Source organism: Procambarus clarkii, chromosome 88 (assembly GCF_040958095.1).
Source record: "Procambarus clarkii isolate CNS0578487 chromosome 88, FALCON_Pclarkii_2.0, whole genome shotgun sequence".
Lineage (NCBI taxonomy): Eukaryota > Metazoa > Arthropoda > Malacostraca > Decapoda > Cambaridae > Procambarus > Procambarus clarkii.
Window position 1 is genome coordinate 15976960 of NC_091237.1, and position 21498 is coordinate 15998457.

Sequence of the window (21498 nt, forward strand, 5' to 3'; positions counted from 1 at the left end):
GTGAAAGGTATTCAGAGTTAAGTGTTCACAGTTATCAGTGTTCACCGTAGAGAGTTATATGTAACTAAGTGTTTTTTTTATTAATACATGAGGTACATCTGCATTTGTGCAGCTACCCTAGACTATATGAAGTGAAGTACAGTGTGTCAAAAAAGCTAACTACGTGATGAAACTAAGTGCTCAAGGAAATTAAAAATCTCAAATATTTTCATTATTTTGAATAATCACGAAATACTAAGAGTAACCAGATCACATTATCCTAATGTCACGTTCATCACTAAGGTTAGTGTAAGAACCTTTAAGCGTGAAATTGACTCAGAAATGTAATCAATGGTCATCAACAATTAAAAATAATCAGTAATGATAATAGGCAATATTAATCACTAAGGAATAGCCTATGACCGGCTAGCGGCGTTAATTCATAATTAGCCCTAAAAAGAATTAACCGGAGAAAAAAAAAACAATTTAATGTTATGTTCCCTAAAAAAAACATATATTATACCATATCATCTAAGTAGACATTATCTTGGCACTTAAGGCCTCAATGTTAAAAATATAAGTACGCAAGAGACCCAAAAATCTATAGATAGCTAACCTAATTTACTGTGCGTAAGCAGTACATCTTCCCCGCCTGGTGGTCGACGGTGTACTGGCCCGTTGTGTCAGCCAGGGTTGCCAGATCTAAGTTGCGGAAAGTAGCGAGCTGAGGGACTAAAAGTAGCGGACTTGTAATAAAAGTAGCCCAATCTTTTTTAGTGAATGATATGGGTTTCAAAGTAATATATTTTGATATATAGAGTACACTACATGATGTTAATTGTTTTATTAATATTATTTCTTCACATACACACACACACACACACATGTGTGTGTGTGTGTGTACGAAGTACGATTAGTAAGTTAGTACGAAGGTGGTGGAGGCCAAGACCGTCAGTAGTTTCAAAGCGTTATATGACAAAGAGTGCTGGGAAGACGGGACACCACGAGCGTAGCTCTCATCCTGTAACTACACTTAGGTAATTACACTTAGGTAATTACATATATTGTTCCCTTGTAACTCACTTGTATCACTTATATGATGTGCTTCCTATTTTAACCTGCTATGTTAAATGGGATTCTTGTATTGTGATTTGTGTATTTGTACTCACTGAATTTGCGCGCCCCTTGAGGGACTTGATGTAGAGGGGGTAGAAATAGCCTAAGCTACTCTATCCCTTTGAGATGTGTTTTTTTATTGTCTCAATAAACATACTTGAACTTGAAGTGGACTTTAATGTTTTTTTCGGTAGCTTCATTTCCTTAGTTTCCGAGCTGTTTTCTTTACCGTGTATGTTGTAATAAACTATTCCTATATTTACAGTTGTTTCTCCCTGTGAAGATTATTAAACAATGGTGATTATAAGGGCGCGGAAGTTCAGCCTGGCCAGGGCCGCCAGCAGCCCTTGGGCCCGCCCCGGCACCACCCAGTCTTTAATTTGGCACCTTTGTGGCACCTTTGTGAGACCTTGGTATAAGCCTAACATGTATATATACACACTGGCTGCCTGTCCCCCTACACAATGATTTATTATTACCTACTATTTTATCATTTAATTTAAATATTAAATAAAATAATTTATTTAATTATTATAGTAAATATTTAATCATTTAATAATAAGTAGTAAGTACATAAAAATGATTAAAAAGTACAGTTTAGTCATAGGAGATTCCTAGATTGGAATTCACTACCAAATTTCAATATATCCAAGTATTTTTAGTGTGAAATGCTGTTATTATATGCATAAATTGTTGTTTTAATAATATTACGCTTAACCACTTGGGCTGGACGGTAGAGAGACGGTCGCGTTTTCTACAGGTCCGCGTTCAATCCCCGACCCCCCAAGTGGTTGGACACCATTCCTTTCCCCCCGTTCCATCCCAAATCCGTATCCTGATCCCTTCCGAGTGCTATATAGTCGTAATGGCTTGGCGCTTTCACTTGATAGTTCCCCCACCCCCCTGAATAATATTACGAGAGCAGTATTTACGGGCTATTCATGCCCGTGCCACCTCTTGGGTGGCTTAATCTTCATCAATCGAGAGCAGTACGTCCTAACCAGACGTTATATGATGATATCCTGAACAGTTGATAAACAAAAGAAATTGCGGAACTCCTGTTATCTAATACTTATCATAAATGGTATAAAATTTTGTCATAAGCCAAGGGATTTGTAGATCAGTGTTTAAATTAAAGGGAATTCGGAAGTAATAATTACACAGCTAATGCCATCTGTCGGCAGAAGAGAACACTATCAACTGGCTGGTCAACAGTGGCCATAAGATACAGCTTACGCCATCTGTTGACATCAAATTACACCTATAACAAATTACCCTACAAAATACTACTAGCGCCATCTCTTTTTTTTCCAACGCACTATAAATAGCCAAACAGCAACCCATAAGGCGGGTTGTTGTGCTCGGGTAGGAGGTTCCAAGCTCCGCCCACAGATGGTATGAGGTGCATAATAGTAGATATTCTTTGTTGACATTCACACAACAGCCAATCACAGGAAGGGCTCAGCTAAAGGCTCCATCCACTTAATAAATCATATTTATTTAGCACACCATCCTTGCTTATGACATTCTGCTTCAACTTTAATCTACCTAAAAAGTGAAATGTTAAGTATTTAAAAGTATTAATATAGTGATAATTAAATACTGCAGGACGTAACGAGTGTTACAGAAACATGGGCTGGCTACCTGACTTGTGACGTCATCAGAGGGTGTTGCCTCACACAAATAATATCGGCGATACAATATGCCTCCGTCCTCTTATTGGTCTACATTATTCAGTTAGATGGAAATTTCTGTCTTGTATAAAACAGAAATTGTTGTTCTTTTGTACAACAACAACAAGGTTATTGAGCAAAAGGACGTATTTCTTATTTTGCATTTTATTCATATAAGCGTTGGCATTCCCCGCAACAGCCAATCACAGGAAGGTATTTGTTGGAAACTCTGAATTCAACAAAGTTTTTTTTTTTTTTTGAGATATATACAAGAGTTGTTACATTCTTGTACAGCCACTAGTACGCGTAGCGTTTCGGGCAAGTTCTTAATCCTATGGTCCCTGGAATATGATCTCCTGCCGCGAAGAATCGTTTTTTCATACAAGTACACATTTTACTGTTGCGTTAAACAGAGGCTACAGTTAAGGAATTGCGCCCAGTAAATCCTCCCCGGCCAGGATACGAACCCATGACATAGCGCTCGCGGAACGCCAGGCGAGTGTCTTATCACTACACCACGGAGACTGCCAAATTGATTCCTAATGAACTCTAACAATATATTCTTTTAATAAACGAGTATTTAGGGTCAAGCTACAGATGAACATTATAGGATAACGGTGTTTTAGCTTACAGCTTCGTTAGACAGAATCCCTGGTCTTAATTTCAAAAATAAAGAACTAGAAAGCGTATTTTATTGCTAACTTTTCGAGAAATAAATCCCAGTCTCATATTTGCGAACATTTATGCATTGATTTTTTGGCTTAAGTTCTTATCATAATCCCTTTTGCAATCTCAACACCATCCGGCTCGTATCTTGTAACTATCTTCGTTACTTAGCCTCAAAACCTTACATTTGTCTTACATATCCTCAACAGTAGATAAAAAAAGTAATTGCAGAATTCGTTACCTAATACCAGCATGGTATAAAACCTTATTATAAAGCTACCAGACGTATAGCTCAGTGTTTAAAGTAATAATAATACATTATTATAAATGTAATAATATTATTAAAATAAATATAATACAGCTGATGTCATCTGTCGGCAGATAAGAACACTATCAACTTTTTTTTTTCTTTTTAGCAGGGATAATCCTGCGCGGGCCCTAAGCCTCTGGCTGGCCCACTAAGTGATGCTTGTTTCTGTTTTACTTGGGCGGAGGATGAGTATTTATGACTCGTATGGTCGCTTCAGTAAGATCACTATCAACTGGCTGGTGAACAGTGGCCATAAGATACAGCTTACGCCATCTGTTGACATCAAATTACACCTATAACAAATTACCCCACAAAATACAACTAACGCCATCTCTTTTTTTTCCAACGCACTATAAATAGCCAAACAGCAACCCATAAGGCGGGTTGTTGTGCTCGGGTACGAAGTTCCAAGCTCCGCCCACAAGATGTATGGGGTACATAATAAATGGCATATCATTGGTAGATATTCTTTGTTGACATTCACACAACAGCCAATCACAGGAAGCGATCAGCTATAGGTGCCATCCACTTAGTAAATCATCTTAGTTCAGCCCACCAGTCCTGCTTATGGAATTCTGCTTTAACTTTAATTTACCCCAAAAAGGGAAGTGTTAATTATTTAAAGTGTTAATAAAGTGATAATTAAATATTGCAGGATATAACAATGTTATATAAAAATGGGCTGCATGGCTACCAAACTTGTGACGTTATTATTGGGGGTTGCCTTGACACAAATAATGATACGCTGCTCTGCCCTCTTATTCGAGTAAATTATTCAGTTAGATGGAGATTTCTGTCAGGTGTAAAACAGAAATTGTCGTTCTTTTTCACAACAACCTTGTTGTTGTGCACAAGGACCTATTTCTTAGTTTAAATTTTATTCATAAAAGAGTGTTGGTATTCCCCGCAACAGCTAATCACAGGAAGGTATTTCTGGAAGCTCGGCCTCCTTATGGACTCAGCACATCGATCTAGCTCACGGCTCTCTGTTTCATCTCTTGTATATACAAACTATGACTTTTTTCGATTACTGTTATAATTAATAATATGAGATATAAAAGTTTTTACACAAAATGGCTTAATTCTGCCATTAAATGGACTTTGTCTGGTATACATACGAACATACACCAATTTATTACCATTCATCCATATTTAATTTCAAATGTAATGTATACTGTCTAGTTTTTTCCTCTCGCCATTACTTGGTGCAATATTTGAAAGTTGTCTATTATTCTCGATCTATCTATTATCTTGTATTTATATTTACAAGTTTCTGTGCTTGGAAGAAAACTCTGCACTGAATTGGGACTAATTTATTAAATAATATTATTTAGTATTAATTAATATATACAATTATTATTAATTACAATTATTTATAGCTTAGTTACTTTCATGTAACTCGCAATCGTACATTCTTAACATTAATAGCCCAAATTAGCACATCTTGCTTTTAAATTAGCCCAAAAAGTAGCAAGTAGCGAAATTAAAAATTTGGGAGCGCGGGGCTCTCAAAAGTAGCCCAATTCGCTATTTGTAGCCCAAACTGACAACGTTGGTGTCAGCTGAGAAATGTTATGACCGCCTGACTTGGCAACCTCGACCCCTCCGCCAAGGTGTATCAATACACACGTCAACACCTACCACATTATGCGCTTAATAACAGGATATAATATAGAATTTCTAACTTATACTCAATACTAACGTAATGACATATATAAAAATACACTCTGAATAACCTTTGACTTTAATGAAGACTGCAGTTTGGGAACTACTTTGTGAATGGTTTTCTTCTTTATCTCACGCTGTGTTTTATTTTACGAGATAAGCCTTAAGTATGCTTGTAGTACAGTGGCTACGTTCTCGACTCACAACTGAGTATTCTGGGTTCGAGCCACGGGTGGAATATAAATTATTGGATACGTTTCCTTTCACCTGATGCATCTATTCACCTAACAGTAAACAGGTACTTGGGAGTTAGGCATCTGTTGATTGTTCCGGAAATCAATGTCCCCGCGGCCCGGTCTTTGGCCTGACACCCCTTAGTATTATACCCTAATATCTCGGTATGTGTATATACTGCGAATTTCACTTCAGAATTATGTTTAAGAATAAAATATTCTTACTGGTTGATCCGTAAAGCTATTGTGGAGGCTTTAATAACCCTCCAGAGGGTAATAGGCTGTAAGCCCAAGCCTGCAGCAACAAATTTTGGCGAAATATCCGGCAACCAAAAAAAAAAGGTACTAGTGTTTTGAAGCGGGTTAGACTGCGCTCCGGTCTGGGGAGCCACAAAGCTTCAGGCTATCGATCTGATTAACTTAACTGTGATTTAGGCCAGAGTTTGGGTTCGATAATGAAGACTGAGTCTGACGCATACATTAAAGAACTCTCCTCCGAGGACGCTGAAGGAAATAGAGATCGATGCCTGTGAAGATCAAATTGCAAAGTGAAAATGTTTTGTGTTCGAATTAAAAACATTTTCTATTAAAAATACTTTTACAGTTTGTTACTGAGGAAGCCCTTCCCCAATCATTTTGGTGAGAATTTCCTGACAAATGAATAGCTTTCTCACCAATTGATTGGGAGAGGTCTTCAATAACAAATCTGGATCCATTTTTAATGGATCAATTAAAAAACGATCCCAGCGTGTTGATTAATAGACAACCCTTCCATTATGGATATGGCTCACGGGTATTGATTGGTCAGTAGGCTATCTGCAGGTTCCTCTTGTAGTTTCCTAGTCTTCAATCTTCTTTCCTAGAACAAATTTTCTCAAAGACATTGGCTTTCACCTGACATGTCACCTTCCGTTTCCCTGCTTATATATTTAAGAATTGTGTTGCATTAATTGTACTTATGAAGATGTAACAAATAACACGAAATGGCTCAAGTCATTTCTTGTTAGATTTCCCTTCGTGGTCACACATTTTCACATTATTGATCACGTGTTAGTTTCTTTGTGATTTACACGCACGCACGCACACACACTCACACACATGTATGTATGTGTGTGTGTATGTATGTATGTGTATGTATGTATGTGTGTGTGTATGTATGTGTATAAAGTATAAAGCTGATCAGAATTGCATTTCACCATTATAAATTCACATTAATGCATTCATAAATCTATGTATCTATGTATTTACGTATGTAGCTTAGCCTAACATTTTAAAAGCACTAGGATCACCTTCTGTGGTTGTTCAATAAATCCCTGAACTGTATGTTTGACAAATCTCTCGCCCTGTCCATGGAGGACAGAAGAAAATGTATATATGCTAGTTAGCATTGTAAATGTGTGGCCACGTCTGTGGTAGAAAATAATAATACAAAAAAATCACACACATTAAAAAAACAATCCAATATACTGGTATATTTATCAATTTATAAAATTGTTTATATATATACATATATATATATATATATATATATATATATATATATATATATACATATATATATATATATATATATATATATATATATATATATATATGTATATATATATATATATATATACATATATATATATATGTATATATATATATATATATATATATATATATATATATATATATATATATATATATATATATATCACTCTCCATCTCGTTTAATGCATTTTAATGAAAAACTACCTTTGGTGCAGCTTATCCCTAAGCTGTACACTCGATGACTTGATCCTCTGGGGACCTTGAGATGGCTATGCAATCCCAGCAAGAAGCTCCCCAAGACATTGCAAATGCCTTTATATGATCAAGGTGTTAGCAGAAGGGCTTAGAACAACTGGTAAAGATTGCCACACACATCTATTTGTCTACCTGGTGAGGGAAGTAGTCTGATCTAGGGGTGAGACACGCAGTGAAAGAAAGAATATGTCAGGTATTCAATGTTTGAATGCAGGTATTTTCGTTTGAATACGTAAAACATTTTTAGGCTAACCGTGTCATATCGTTCCATTAACAGATTAAAACTTGTATCAAGAATGGGCAAAACTCGTTGAATTTCGATAAATAGTTTGATAGCAGGTGTTTAAAGGGGAGAGGGTTGAGGGCAGGTGTTTAAGAGTAAGTGTTTGACAAGTGTTGGAGGCGGACGTGGGCGGGGCTTAGCGGCCATTGCGACACCACGTGATACGGTAAGTTTGGTGACTCCATTTACCTTAATTTTGTTTATATATTATTTATAATTATTCTTGCTGTTGTTATTTTCAGGAGAAGCATCAGTATTACTAGTAATATTAGTGCTAGTACTTCCAATGATGCAATTATTGTTATTATCATTATTATTTTGGTGTAGTTTATTTATTATACATCCTATACCCATTCTTAGGGTGGTAGTGGGCACCATACTCATCCTGTGGGTGGTAGTGGGCTGCATACCCATCCTGTGGGTGGTAGTGGGCACCATACCCATCCTGTGGGTGGTAGTGGGCACCATACCCATCCTGTGGGTGGTAGTGGGCACCATACCCATCCTGTGGGTGGTAGTGGGCACCATACCCATCCTGTGGGTGGTAGTGGACTCCATACCTATCCTGTGGATAATAGTGAACTCCATGCCCATTCATACTCACTTAAGCTCTGCAAGCTCTGCATTTCACAATAACGTGGCTAAAAAATGTTGACCAAACCATACACACCAGAAATTGAAGAGACGACGACGTTTCGGTCCGTCCTGGACCACTGTCAAGTCGATTATCAAGTCGAAACGTCGTCGTCTCTTCAATTTCTAGTGTGTAGTTTAGTCAGCATTACTCTTTATAAATGTAACTTACGCGTACTAACAACTATGGCTGCCGAGCCATGACAGAAAGTATGAGTTTATATATAATGCAAAGTATAAATATTTAAAGTTGTCATGTAGAGGTTACCTCTGGAGACAGCAGCACGCTCCGCTAAGGAAGCTCGCTGCATCTAGTCTTACCTCGCTCCCAGGGGTTCTGAGTCTTCTCTCTACTTCTGCGCTTCCTCCTGTGAGTGCCACGAGTTCCCCCTTCCCTCGGTCCCGCAGGAATGGAGGACTCTTGTGATAAAATCGTTAAGTACGTGAGAGTTAGGTTGACGTGCCGAGGGGTGTGTTGACATGATGGCTCGCACGCTAGCTCGTTTTTTCCACGTGTCCACACTGTGTAAAGATTTAAATTGTGGTTAATTAATAATACTAAGCGAATATTTATGTTTCCTTTTCATTTCTCTACCCTTAAGCATGCCATTACATTACCACTGGAGTTATGGTTCTCTGGACTTGAAGGACCAGAGTACAAAAGAACCCGGTTACGGATGAGATATCGTAAGAGATCATTATAATTGTATTCACCATAATGGGAAGGCAACAACGAAAGTCAGGAAATGAACAAGATTTGGGAGTAGATATAATTAAAACACTGTCTCCAGAAACAGTGTAACTCTGCCAAACTGAAAAATAAAAGAGGATTGCACTAAGATTAGTGCCAGAAGAGTAACAAGTTATTCTCATATGTTAAGGGAACTAGGCCTCTCATCCATGGAAGAAAGAAGAAATAGGGGGAAGACATGATTGTAACATACAAGATATTGAGGGGAATTTATAAGGTAAAAAAGGACAGACTTAGAGTGAGAGAAAGTAGAAAGAGAGGATATAAGTAGGATCTAGAAAATCAAATGAGTCAAAGAAATATATGGAAATACTCGTACCCTGTACGAGTAGTCAACAAGTGGAATGCACTAAAAAGTTGTGGAAGCTTCATCCGCAGTTTTAAGGCCAAATTCGACAAGGAATTCAAAAGTCAGAATAGTTAGATTATGATGCAACAGGTACAACAAGGCCAGTAGGCGGGGCACGAAGAGCTAGAGCTCTACCTCCCCTACACCTCTCGCTCTGCTTTCTCCCTTACTCATTCCATTTTAATCTCCCTTTCTTCTCTTCTCTCTGTAGGTTCTCTCAACCTCTTACCTATCCTATCTCCCGGCCTTCACTCCTCCCTCCCTTACATCTTCTTCCCCCTTTACCTTCCCGCTTTCTCTACTCTCTCTTCCTTCCCCTTTTCTTTTCCCCTCTTATCACATTCTCCCCTTCCATATCCTTATTTCATCCTTCTTTCCTCTTTCCCTTCTCTCTCACGGCCCCCTCTCCCTTCTCTCTTAACAACTGTCAAATAACATTCCCTATTAATCATTCACTATTATCACAAAAATGGCCCCTACGCCTTAATAATGTTGTGATAAATAAGAATGTAACAGGAGATAATAAGGTGTAATGAAGGCTACTGTGACATGATAAGGCGCGCACGAGTGAGGAACTGCCTCGTTCAGGCCCATGTTCACCGTCACCAACACTAAGGAGAGCAGATTCCGCTGTCGCGCCCCCTTGGCTAATTTGGGATAATGGCAGCCAGGAATTGAAAACCAGAGTGGGGGTGAAGGGTATACGGTGGGGGGAGGAGGGAGGTGTCTCAGGGGAGGGGAGGTGGGGGATATCTCAGGGGGAGACTTAGGGGGTAGAGGTATCTAAGGGAAGGGGATACTGGGAAGGGGGGTTCAAGCGAGAGGGGATAGTAAAGAACGTGAGGGGAAGGCTGAGGAGAGACTGAGACAGGTGTTGACTTCATAATCATGCAAGAGGACTTGAGCAGGATACATAAGCAGCCTAACACACGGCTTCTTGGAGTTCAACCCTCGACATACTCCGTGTGATGAACATGTAAAGGGGAGACGGAACACCAGACACGTACCAGTCTGCGACGGAGGCAACACATGTGTACAATGTATGTAACCTGTGTTTGCTTAGGTAAGCAAAACACAAACCCCGTCACCAGACCTCCCGTCCTCAGACGCATTCAACAATTTTAACATGCTGTTTATTCAAAATATGAATTTTCTCAAATATAAATTAATATTGTTATATATTAGCATGCTGTGCATATTTTGGCATTAGTTAGGTTAGGTGTTTAGGTTCGGTTGGCGATTATTTGTATTAGTAGTACGTGAGTGAAGCATTTACAGCGTTGTGGTTCGAACAAAGGTCAGTTAAGCACTTGTTCGAGAAGTGTTAGGACGTCATCAGTTGTGAGACGTAAAGAGAAAAACCAAAGAAGACATGATCACTGTGTAAAAAATACTGAACCTAAACTTAAGTAATGTAAATTTAGCATAAGAGTAGTGAATGTGTGAAAAAAATTATTAAGTAACGAAGACAAATTGCCGCAATAACTTTAACAATAAAAATAAGATTTTGGAAGGGAAGGGAGGTAAGCAATAAACTAGAGTTGGGGGCCCAAGAGCCGAAGCACACACACACACACAGACATATAACAAAGAGTACCAGGAGCTTCATGTAGTTACATGATGCTCTTTTCATGTAACTAAGGATGTTTACAATATACTTAAGTTAATATTAGGTTTGATGTAATTCTGTGATTCCCTACAGATCACATGACCTGATATAAGCGATGGGAGGGGACCTGTGACATCAAGTTCTCCGTTGTGTAGTGGTAAGACACTCGCCTGGCGTTCCGCGAGCGCTATGTCATGGGTTCGTATCCTGGCCGGGGAGGATTTACTGGGCGCAATTCCTTAACTGTAGCCTCTGTTTAACGCAACAGTAAAATGTGTACTTGGATGAAAAAACGATTCTTCGCGGCAGGGGATCGTATTCCAGGGACCTGCCCGAAACGCTACGCGTACTAGTGGCTGTACAAGAATGTAACAACTCTTGTATATATCTCAAAAAAAAAAAAAAAAAAAGTTCAAGTATGTTTATTGAGACTTAAGAAAAAATACGTCCCAAAGCGATAGAGTAGCTTAGGCTATTTCTAACCCCCACCTGTGACATCACGACGCGTGAGCCGGTCTGGCCGCCATTGGTCCGAGCAACGTTGCTTAGTCTTACTCCAGGGAAGCGTAGGTACTCGCCCTGAGGACAGGTGACGATGTGACTAGTCGATGACTTGTGTGGTGTGACTGGTCGATGACTTGTGCGGTGTGACTGGTCGATGACTCGGGCGGTGTGACTGGTCGATGACTCGGGCGGTGTGACTGGTCGATGACTTGTGCGGTGTGACTGGTCGATGACTCGGGCGGTGTGACTGGTCGATGACTCGGGCGATGTGACCGTGGAAGACTCGTTTCTCGGTCATCCCGGAATTCAGCAAAGCATCATGTGGACGTGGAAGTTTTGCGACATATGGTATTCTTCACGCTAAGTATCCCGGTATGTAAATACCTAAGCCTGTGGTCGTATTCATAATTCAGTGGAGATGACTTACCATTTGTTTCAATGATCCGAGCCGGACACCAACTACCCGTAGAAGAGGTGTAAAATAACCTCAAAGGTATAAGAAGCCAACGACGGTAGGAAAGCACCTGTGGGATCAGTAGTGAGGGTTGGGAGGTGTCCTCGTCTCCCCACGCAGCCTACTGCGCCACCTCGGAATTTCAGAAAAAAACACAAGTGACTTGGTACATATCTACTGAACACAGGTAAAAGATTATCGATGTTAATTGACGTAAATATAAATCAAACACTAATATGTACAGACCCAGTTATAGTGTAATATGTACTGAGGTGTCAAGGTTTTTATGTATATTAGGTTTCAAACTAGGCTATGTTTCCGCACAAAGGCAATAGCTGTATTCTCTTCCTGTAATATTTTCAAAACTCGTTACAGAGTATTTTTGTATTATAGTGTATGTGTGTATTTTCACCGATTTGGTGATGAAATGCGTGAGAATAAAGCAATTATTTCTGCGTAAACTACTTTTTGCGATATCAGTGTTTTCATGAAATTAATTTCATATATGCATGTATTTTTAACTGAGTGAGTAATGATTGACAGTGTGTTGCCATTGTTAATAATGGCAATGTGTATTTAGTTGCCAGTATTACAGATTAGTGTCTGGCTGCTATGCCAATTCTCCAATAATGTTAGCCTAGTGAAGCGCATATATGATTATAACTAACTTGCCTTGTTCTAAAGTTATTGTTCTTAGTGGAAACTAAGCTTGTTCTTACATATAGTAAGAACAAGCTTAGATATCATATTTTACGATTTAATGACATGGCACTGTGTTAATAAATGTATATATATATATATATATATATATATATATATATATATATATATATATATATATATATATATATATATATATATATATATTAGTATATTTTGGTAGCAGTCTTTCCTGTAGACATATATTATTAAATATGACCGAAAAAGTGTTTCTTTTTCGGTCATATTTAATAATATATATGCAATTGACGATCACAAAACACTGATCATTTTATGCGGAAAATCCACAGAGAAATATGAAATGAGGTGAACGTTTCGGCTTTGTTAAAGCCTTTGTCAACACCAGACTGACTCAAGTCAGTCTGGTGTTGACAAAGGCTTTAACAAAGCCGAAACGTTCACCTCATTTCATATTTCTCTGTGGATTTTCCGCTTAATAATATATATATATATATATATATATATATATATATATATATATATATATATATATATATATATATGTATATATATATATATATATATATATATATATATATATATATATATATATATATATATATAAACTAACACGAAAAGAGGATTTAACTAAGGCCCGGGATATGGAAAACAATTTTCACGACGCTCTGCTCAGCCCAAAAATACAAAAATAAACAAATGGTGAATTTTTTCAGACACAGAGAATCTAGGTGTTGGATGAGTTGGGCGCAGGTATGTGGAAGGACAAGTGCGTGGGAGACCAGGTGTATGGGACAGTTTAGAGACGGGTGTTTTAACACACAAATGTGTGAAAACTAGAGGCAGATGTGTGGAAGAGAGCCGCCAGTGACAAAGATGGCGGGCGGATGTCATAGTAGGCTACGCGAACTGAGGTCATTAATGCGTTTACAACCCCCCCCCTGACAAATGCATTTTGGAATTCTCACGAGAGATTATAAGTACCTTCCGGGCTGAGTGTCGATCTGAATGCTTGTTTAGGTGAGCACCTGTTGTGAGTTATGAGCTTAAAGAGTCCATATTTCTAACTCGCGTGGCGTGTGTCTTGGGGAATTTGTATCTGGCTCAAATTCGGGAATTTGTCTGGAATTTAGGCTGTATCTGACTCAAGTGTCGGGAATTTGGGTTGTGTGTGAGAGTTAGGAACTCGAGTAATTAGCGATTACAAAATAGATTAATTAAACATGGATTATATAACTCAGTTAACGGGAATACAATACCTAGCAATTAGAACTATACATGGTGAAGGATAAAGAATTAAACAATGGATGTATGAATAACAGACGATGTCACCACTAGGCTACGTACTGTATTAGGGAACTTAAACAACCACACAAGAACAGGCAGTGTTTCAGAGAACTTGAACACAAGAACAGCCCATGTAACAGATGGCTCTTCACTGAGCTAAGACCTATAGACCTTACATAAACAATTATCATGACACATTTAGTATAAAATCTGACAAGTTTAACATGATATATAAACAATGTAACATTTTATATTATAAACTGACATAGATATAAGCAGTTTACCATAGCAATTTAAACAGTATAACAAGAGATATAGTGGATGTATTAGAGAATACAGATAATCTAGAAGGTTAACATTGAAAGTTATAATAATTTAATATTGATTTTATTGTATCTATATTAAACATTATGAAATTGTACCATTTGAAAGGCATTAATAACAAAGTGGCGGATAACGAGGATTCAAAAGAATTTAACACCATTTAAAACAATAAGCCATAAAAGCATCAGCCATCTAAATCTAGACCTAAACAAGCCTCTTATATTAACGACATAAAATATAATTATTTCATACAAAAGAGAGTGATTTAATGGTCTTTATTAGGTAAAACATGGGATTGTGATCGCTGTTATGTGACAGGTAACATTAAAAAGCAATAAAACCCACAAAATGAGTCCTTACTGACGAAATAAAAGTTATAGGCGCTGAGGCAAGGCGCCCTTATGATCCGGATTGGACCTTCATACCTGAAGAATGCGACTGTCTTTTGTTTTATCGTTCATATATATTTATAACTTTTTTGGTTATTGAGAACCTTATTGATTTTATCTTATCTATGACCTTATTGATATAATGTCAATATATTTCACGATCATTATAATTGAATAAAGATTATGACCACCTTGAGCATCAAAGTATTGTGAGCGTTCAGAGCCTTGTGAGTACTGCGAGGATTGTGACTATATGGAGGATTGTGAGTACAGGGAGTATTGTGAGTACAGGGAGGATTGTGAGCACCTGAGGATAAGGCTACAAAGCCCTCTCCTTCTACCGGGCTGACCAATCCAACTGAAGAATAAAATCTGTAACGGTTGGTTGGTTAAGATTCGCTACCTGGAACGAAAAGTTCCAAGTAGCACGGGCTATGGTGAGCCCGCGAAAAATCTGTAACGTTTTCTGCGCCCCTTCTTAGGCTGCGGGGATTTGAACGTTACTGCTTAGACAAAAACAGTTGCATTTTTATGACCCAGAAGTCACAAGAGGTGTCTTAGATATTTAATATAAGGTTAATATAATTAAATTATTTAATATAATTGCACTGATTACACTAATTACAGTGGTTTATGTTCACTACTGTGTGAAGGGGGGACTATATTGTTCCAAACACCCAGGTCTGATAGGAAGGAAATTACTAACTCCCAACGACCTGAAAGCACCAGTATAAAAAAGCTATGATTTGTTCAGATGTGAAACCTATGTTTATGGGCAGCACAAAACGTCCCCCAGACTGTACTCACCTAGTTATGCTTGCGGGGGTTGAGCTCTGGCTCTTTGGTCCCGCCTTTCAACTGTCAATCAACTGGTATACAGATTCCTGAGCCTACTGGGCTCTGTCCTGAGCCTACTGGGCTCTGTTCTGAGCCTACTGGGCTCTGTCCTGAGCCTACTGGGCTCTGTCCTGAGCCTACTGGGCTCTGTTCTGAGCCTACTGGGCTCTGTCCTGAGCCTACTGGGCTCTGTTCTGAGCCTACTGGGCTCTGTCCTGAGCCTACTGGGCTCTGTCCTGAGCCTACTGGGCTACATTTGACAGGTGACGGATCTCCCAATCCTGAGCACACCAGGTGCAAACTCTGTGCTGGGACATGATCTCCCACACTACATCACCAAATGCACAGTTATCAGACCATTTAAACATGTTGGCATGAGGTACCTGGAGCTTTACAATTACTTTATTACCTCTCGTGTTCTTGAAGATATCCTCATAGTGCTCCCAGAGTCTGCCAGTGCAGGCTACTGAACACATGGCCCTGTATGACCAACCATCCTGTGAGATGGAGAGGTTTAGCATCACGTAGCCAGCTCTTTGACACTCACACACTATTGACCCCTCATATAGCGTAGGGCAAGAGCAGCTGAGTTGTCTGCGTCGCAACAGTGAAACAGCAGAGTTTTCTGTGCCTCAGCAGGGAAGCAGCAGCTGCAGGACAGAGACGGGTCCAGCAGCCTTTGTTCTCCCCCCCCCCCCCGGTGGTTATCTTGAGATGGTTATCTTGAGATGATTTCGGGGCTTTTTAGTGTCCCCGCGGCCCGGTCCTCGACCAGGCCTCGTGTGTAGAATCCACGGAGAGCCTTGTTGGTATCGCTGGTTGTGTTGTTATGGTACGGGGAGGGTGTGAGCCCACACCATCACCACCAAGATGGGGTTATCTTGAGAAGATTTCGGGGCTTTAGTGTCCCCGCGGCCCGGTCCTCGACCAGGCCTCCACCCCCAGGAAGCAACCCGTGACAGCTGACTAACACCTAGGTACCTATTTTACTGCTAGGTAACAGGGGCATAGGGTGAAAGAAACTCTGCCCATTGTTTCTCGCCGGCGCCCGGGATCGAACCCGGGACCACAGGATCACAAGTCCAGTGTGCTGTCCGCTCGGCCGACCGGTTCCCTTTCTCCCGGGGTAGTGATAACAAGAGAAAATAGACTAAATGCAGCTTCAATAGACAGCACGAGGAGACAGCTTCAGGGGTAGACAGCTTCAGGGGTAGGCAGCTTAGGGGAAATGGCAGATCACAGAATCAGATATACAAATATAGATATTGTTGTATGTGTCCCGGAGCCCCTCACTGGTGGGGACACATGCAAAGGATGACACACCCAACATGCTCAGTGCTGCCACCTACGCGGCCGCCTGTCACCAGCCTGGATATGTATCCTTCCATGTATCACCAGCCTGGATATGTATCCTTCCATGTATCACCAGCCTGGATATGTATCCTTCCATGTATCACCAGCCTGGATATGTATCCTTCCATGTATCACCAGCCTGGATATGTATCCTTCCAGGTAGAAGACGAATGCAGCCTCCAGACTCCAAAGGCCTTGGGGTTCATGGGAGTTTAAAAAATATACTGCATGATGATCACAAAAATGAGACATCAGAACACTCATCACAGGACCACTCATCACGGGACTCATCACAGGACCACTCATCACGGGACTCATCACAGGAACACTCATCACAGGACTCATCACAGGACCACTCATCACAGGACTCATCACAGGACCTCGTCCCCTCCCTGCTCCTAGAATGCTACCACCGGAGTAGCCATTAGTAATGATCTTAATAATACAGTTCCCTGGTTAATTTATATTACTTCCTTTATTACGCTGTATTAAATTTTAAGGCAAGGTATTATTACTTGGTCATCACTAACGTCCCTCTGTGTGTGTGTGTGTGTGTGTGTGTGTGTGTGTGTGTGTGTGTGTGTGTGTGTGTGTGTGTGTGTGTGTGTGTGTGTGTGTGAAAGAAGGAGAATTCAAAGGGGGTAGCTACAGCACGCGGCTCCCCCACGACCATGTCAGTTCAAATGTTGACTTCCTCTTGTGTCCTGTTGGCCTCCTCGATGGCGGCCTGCGTGGCTCATTTGTCAGTGGTGTCTCCAGTGCCAAGGGGTCGAGTCAGGCACCTTGTTAGTGGGAAGTGGCACTATATGTTGTGGCCGCCGAGAGAGCAGGGTAATGATGGTGGTGTGTGGGAGACAGATGAAACGGGATAAAGCAAGAGAGAGAGAGAGAGAGAGTGGAAACCTCTCACAAGCCCTGACTAATATCTGCAATTGTGTTTGTCTTCGTTGGACCCATTCGCTTCAACACCGCGTCCGCCCACGCATCCACACTCATCAACTCCACCACTCCACACCTTCTCCTCCACACCTGAAGCGCGTGTGTGTGTGTTATACCATTCTCCAGGTGTGGAGAACCATTTTACCTGAGCCGGGACACACAGGGAGCCCCTTCTACACCTCCACGTGGGGGCCGTAAGCCGATTACCTGAGGGAGCTGCCAGCTAAACAAGTTTAAAGTATAATTACCCTTCAGGAGGATGTAGGATGATCTACCAGAACATCCCACACACACACACACACACACACACACACACACACACACACACACACACACACACACACACACACACACACACACACACACACACACACACACAAGTGGTTAGACACCATTCCTTCCCCCCGTCCCATCCCAAATCCTTATCCTGACCCCTTCCAATTGAGAGAGAGAGAGAGAGTGTGTGTGTGTGTATTCACCTAGTTGTGTTTGCGGGGGTTGAGCTCTGGCTCTTTGGTCCCGCCTCTCAACCGTCAATCAACAGGTGTACAGATTCCTGAGCCTATCGGGCTCTGTCATATCTACACTTGAAACTGTGTATGGAGTGAGCCTCCACCACATCACATGTGTGTGTGTGTGTGTGTGTGTGTGTGTGTGTGTGTGTGTGTGTGTGTGTGTGTGTGTGTGTGTGTGTGTGTGTGTGTGTGTGTGTGTGTGTGTGTGTCCTAATGGCTTGGCGCTTTCACCCTCATAGTTCCCTCTCCTTCCCTACTGATCCTAGGCTGTGTACTCGCTTTTCTAACACACAATACACCATCAATATTAATTATATTTATCGCGTTGTCTATCATATTTAAGTCAACGTCACCATCTATTAAGTCAATGTCAAACACAAACAAGCGCTCTTACAAAAAAGTAAATCGGCTTTCAGTTAAAAAAAAAGCCCAGCCGGCCGCGGAATCCGACAGGCGTGGATACTGACGAAATTATGCAATGAATCTTGCCAACAAACCGTTCGCGGACGAGACGGAGCAATCCGGATGATTAAAAACTCTTTCGGCTGCTCTATTATCTTGAACGGCTTCATTAAAAAGACATTAGTTGAATATTTAGCCTTAGGGAGCCTTTCCCTGTACATGTTTCATAGCGAAGGTGGTGCTGGAGATGGTGGGGATGGTGGTGGTGCAGGTAGAGAGTGTGATGGTGGTAATGGAGGTAGAAATGGTTGTGGTGATGGTGGTTGTGGTGCTGGAGATGGTGGTGGTGATTATGGTGGAGCTAGAGAAGTTGGTGATGGTGTGTGGCTGGTTGGAGTCAAATTCGGAACTCTGGTTCGACTCCAAAGGACTCAACTCCTTTGGAGGGGGGACTCTACTCCCCCCGCGGCTCCAAAGACTTTCTCATAAATCGCGATATTGAGATTTCCCCGCGTATGTAAACCTGTGTCTGATAATCCTTTTTTATAAATAAATCCCAGCACCCTATTTGCCTGAAGCAGTGTTTAACTCTTGCTGTGATGCTCCGCCACCTCACCCGGCTCATTTGATGTGCTCTGGGAGGAATATTATATATAAGTACCTCTGTTGCTCAGTATTCCCTACACAAATTATGTGATACTGACGCCGGGGACGTTCCATAGGCTGCTGCAAATGTTTTTTTGAGTAATTGCGTCGGTTATATTTGGGTGTTTGGAGGCTTTAATGTATGGTTCATGTTGGTGATGGTGGTTGTACACGGTAGTAGATGTACTTATCTAGTTGTGCTTACGGGGGGTTGAGCTTTGGCTCTTTGGTCCTGCCTCTCAACTGTCAGTCAACTGGTGTACAGGTTCCTGAGCCTACTGGACTCTATCATGTCTACATTTGGAACTGTGTATGGAGTCAGCCTCCACCACATCACCAGATGTGTGTGTGTTGGTTGATGTTCACATTGGTAGATGTTGATAGCGGTAGATGTATGTAGTAGATGTGCACAATGAGAGGTTATATTTTAGCCGTTCATTACAGACGAAAGTTAGTAAATCACCTTGAAGCACTTTGGTAAACAGTACGATCATTACTAGCTTATTTTGTTGTTGTTTTAGATTCAGCGACTGGGAAAAAAATAGTTTCAAGTAGCACGGTCTATGGTGAGCCCGTAGTGAACTTACCTGGCACAGGAGCAGTAGCAAGTAGCACGGGCTATGGTGAGTCCGTAGTGAACTTACCTGGCACAGACAGGAACAGTGGCAAGTAGCACGGGCTATGGTGAGCCCCGTAGTGGACTTATCTGGCACAGGAGCAGTGGCAAGTAGCACGGTCTATGGTGAGCCCGTAGTGGACTTACCTGGCACAGGAGCGGTGCAAGTAGCACGGTCTATGGTGAGCCCGTAGTGGACTTTCCCAGCACAGAAGCGGGGCTGTAACTAGCCTATATACACCGGTGTGTCACAGGACCTGTGAAGCATATATCACATCATGATGACTCCTGGTGTTTGGTGGACATATTGTAACAGCCGGCCGGTTTAAAACATTAACCACCTAACCTTTTGATCATTTATGTAGAATGGAGCCGACTGTGGTGATTATGGGTCTCGTAGGACCACTGGTCTTCAGCGTATTAACAACCCAATAATCATGCCATTCTATGTCATTCTCTGTTGTGTTGTTATAGATTCAGCTACTCGGAACACGTTCCAAGTAGCACGGGCTATGGTGAGCCCGTGACATACCTGGCACAGGAGCGGGGCAAGCAGCACGAGCTATGGTGAGCCGTAGTGGACTTACCTGGCACAGGAGCGGGGCAAGTAGCACGGGCTATGGTGAGCCCGTAGTGGACTTACCTGGCACAGGAGCGGTGCAAGTAGGACAGGCTATGGTGAGCCCGTAGTGGACTTACCTGGCACAGGAGCGGTGCAAGTAGCACGAGCTATGGTGAGCCGTAGTGGACTTACCTGGCACAGGAGCGGGGCAAGTAGCACGGGCTATGGTGAGCCCGTAGTGGACTTACCTGGCACAGGAGCAGTGCCTTAGGTCATTCTCTCAAATGACTGTTCCGTATACTGACTGATAGAAATTAAGTCGCCCAAGAGATGGCACGGGCATGAATAGCCCGTAATTCTGTTTACGAAGTCTTAAGTCTTTAGTAAGAAGACAATGAGGGTTAATTGAATGATACAAAATATTTATGTTAATTTTTGAAGACAAACTGTTCCCTTATGTCACATGTGCTGTTATCTAGAAGTCTTTAATTCTTAATCTAAAAATGACTAAATAGATTTAAAGATTTCTCATCAGTTGGTGTCCAGTCTTTATTCTGAACTGCCAAAAGTTCATGGAAATGAGTCAAATATTTCCAAATTCCACTATTTCTTTCCAGAAGTGTTATATTTAAATTAATTTACACCCGTAATGGAATTTTATTCAAAAGGGGGACAAAAATAGTTCCAATCTATATCTATAGTCTTGAATGGTGGATTAACATTTACCAATGGATAATCCCCACCATGCTGAACCCTGAGTCACTGGATGCAGGATAAAATACTTACCAATGGCTAATCCTCAACATTCTGGAGTCTGTACCCTTAGCCATCACAAGTAAACTTTTACATCCAGTAGTGTATAATTAAAGTTTCCTAACAGTTAAGATGCAGGAATATAAGATATCGACTGTCAATTTTGCATTCCTCTAGGATCTTTT

At 40.9% G+C, this 21498-nt stretch overlaps 1 long non-coding RNA gene across 3 annotated transcripts in view; it reads right to left on the bottom strand.

Moving 5' to 3' along the window:
• LOC123745743 (uncharacterized) overlaps positions 1-21498 on the bottom strand; it is a 178730-nt gene that overhangs the window by 144713 nt on the left and 12519 nt on the right. Inside the window, exons 1-3 of one of the 3 annotated variants that reach the window (XR_011225713.1) lie at positions 11545-11807; positions 8668-8868; positions 596-711 (exon numbers count right to left, since the gene is read on the bottom strand). This is a non-coding gene — a long non-coding RNA (uncharacterized lncRNA). Of the gene's footprint in view, positions 1-595; positions 712-8667; positions 8869-11544; positions 11808-21498 lie in introns of those variants that run through there. The other 2 variants (XR_011225712.1, XR_011225714.1) reach the window with 2 other exon arrangements.